At 33.5% G+C, this 2,500-nt stretch overlaps 1 protein-coding gene and 1 long non-coding RNA gene across 6 annotated transcripts in view; one reads left to right on the top strand and one right to left on the bottom strand.

Annotated features, from left to right (window-relative positions):
• LOC145252610 (uncharacterized) overlaps positions 1-2,500 on the top strand; it is a 188,389-nt gene that overhangs the window by 15,022 nt on the left and 170,867 nt on the right. The window lies entirely within an intron of this gene.
• LOC145252609 (uncharacterized) overlaps positions 1-2,500 on the bottom strand; it is a 148,904-nt gene that overhangs the window by 100,069 nt on the left and 46,335 nt on the right. For 3 of the 5 annotated variants that reach the window (XM_080112315.1, XM_080112318.1, XM_080112317.1), the window contains exon 2: positions 1,869-1,943. The exons of 1 other annotated variant lie outside the window; for it this stretch is intronic. The gene's annotated coding sequence lies outside the window, so the exon portion shown is untranslated. The remainder of the gene's footprint in view (positions 1-1,868; positions 1,944-2,500) is intronic. One more of the 5 variants, XM_080112320.1, reaches the window with a different exon arrangement.

The raw sequence follows: 2,500 nt of genomic DNA, 5'->3' as shown, positions 1-2,500 counted from the left end.
ATAATAATAGAACCAGAGCATTTTTAAAGTAAACGGCTTTAGATTATAACTGTGTGTGTGTGTGTGTGTGTGTGTGTGTGTGTGTGTGTGTGTGTGTGTGTGTGTGTGTGTGTGTGTGTGTGTGTGTGAGAGAGAGAGAGAGAGAGTTGAGAAATGGAGCATTTAGCTTCCCCGAATGTCCGACAGAGGGTTGAGTGAAGCTGGCGTGAAGTATCTCTGTCGTGGATTAGACTCAAACTTTTATTGAGGAAAATTCTGTTTTGTTTTGTTTTTTAACATTTAGAGTGTATCTAAACAGCAAATTTGATACATCCAGACAAATGTATCTGATTGGCTTAAAATGCTTTTATTTGTTTTGATTACTATCATTTTGAGTACCGAAACGTAAACTTTATCTCTACATATTCTAGTATAAGATAGAGGAAGAAAATATAAGAAAAAAACGGATAGTTAGAATCAAATATCAATCTGTCAGCTACAGTGATATTGTTGGTAAACTTTGATAAATATATCGATATTCAATGATGACCCAGACATGTAAAAATTTAGCAATGCTCTAATCAGGGATTTCATAGCTGTTCAAAACAATTTATCTTTAAGGAGCCACATTCTAATGCAATAAGACAGCTACTAAATCTATTAGCTACTCGCAGAACCTGTGTACCGGTGTTGCCAGGTAGAAAGATGACACAATGCTAAAACAGATTCGTTGAAAGAGCCCTACCTCCTCAACTGCAAGAAGACAACAACTAAATTTATTAGCTAATAACAACACAGAAAAATACAATCACACAAGGCAGCTATACCTACAATAAACCTAGATGCTTACTTTGTTAACATTAAGTGATAGATTTGTCCTTCAGCGTTTTAAATACATGCGTCTAAATACAACCGTCACTCATTACCTGTGACAGGCCATGTATTATCTATATATCTATAAAAGTAGGAATGTGTGCATCCATGGGAACACTTCTCAACCTATATACTCAACGAAATTTTTATCTACAGACTTGAAATTTGGTATATAATGTATTCAGACATGTGAAAATTTTTAATCAGTTTTCATCCGGAAAAAAGGGCTGGTAAAGGGGTCAAAATTGAAAAATTGGTATGTGAAGGGGGAGTTCATCGGATTTTTATCTGTTTGTCAAATATTTTATGAATACGCATGCGTGTATCGTTCACATGACAGTTAAGAATAAGTGGTTTTGAAAACACTCTTTAAAGATCGTGTTAAGCTGACCGAATGGTTAGCATACTTTACTTAATGTCTGTGGGTTTTGGTTTCGATCTCAGCTCGAGTATTTTTTTTACTTACAAGAAATGAATCGTTTAGAAAAAGCAATACTCGCATGCACATCTCATTTTCTTTCGGTGTTTTTGTTTTTTGTTTTTTTGTTTTTTTTTTTGTTTTTTGTTTTGTTTTTTGTTTTGCTTTGTTGTTTTTGTTTTTTACTATAGTAGGTACAATATACAACCAGTAGAAGATTCACTCTACTAATAATAAATGTGAAATCTCTATAAATTAAATGTCATATTTATGCGTATTTTATGACCGGGCCACCACGGGCGGTCTGCTAGTATATCATATATTTGTATAAAATGTCAGTAAAATCGAAAAAATCCAGTTTATCATTGCTGAAATCGAAAATTGCGAACTTGTTTTGATCTACATACCCCCCCCCACACACACACAATTATTTTTAGGACAGATTTGGGAGAGGGGGCAAACAATAAATTGTTTTCAACAATTTCTCCAAATTTTTTAATCGAAATCGGTCCAGACAAGGCATGAAGCCATCTGATGCAAAAGTTTTAAAAATACTACTTCGGGGGCAAAAACTAGTTAAATAGAAATAGATTCTCACCCAGAAAACAGCAATTCTTCCGTCTTTGTCAGAAACGTCGCTCATGAAATAAAGAGGAGTGGGATCACGCAGCTGCTGAAAGTTAATAAAAGATAATAAAATCTAACTATCTAGTATAAGTGTATTTTTTAAAATATTTTTAGCAAATAATCAAACATTATTTTAAGACGAGAATGGTTCGTTTCTTTACATTTTGAAAATATTTTGAATAATTTACTTATTGACTAGCAGGACCCGTGGAAAGTCCACGTACTGAGAAATATATTTAATCAATCCTCAATGCAGGTGATATTAAGAATACAATTGCGAATTGCTAAAAACTTCTACCCGGTCGTGGTTGACAGAACGAGAACATGCAATCCTCATTAGTTAAATAAAGAGTTCTGTTCGAAATTATGTGCAAATTCCCGAATTCGACTGAAAGATTCCCGAATCTGACAAAATACGCGTGAAAAATGTCGTAGACTAAGACTCAAGCTGAGGACATTAGTCCGAATAATTTAGATTTAATAAACAAAAATTAGTATCAGACATAAAAATTAATATCATCCTACTTTGAAATAGTCGAATATTTTAACCGAAGAAGCCACGCAGAGTATATAACAGTTTAGCATTTAATATACATCAAATTC

Source organism: Euprymna scolopes, chromosome 29 (assembly GCF_053919585.1).
Source record: "Euprymna scolopes isolate OS-2025 chromosome 29, ASM5391958v1, whole genome shotgun sequence".
NCBI classification, from domain to species: domain Eukaryota; kingdom Metazoa; phylum Mollusca; class Cephalopoda; order Sepiida; family Sepiolidae; genus Euprymna; species Euprymna scolopes.
This window is presented reverse-complemented; position numbering and strand designations above follow the sequence as displayed.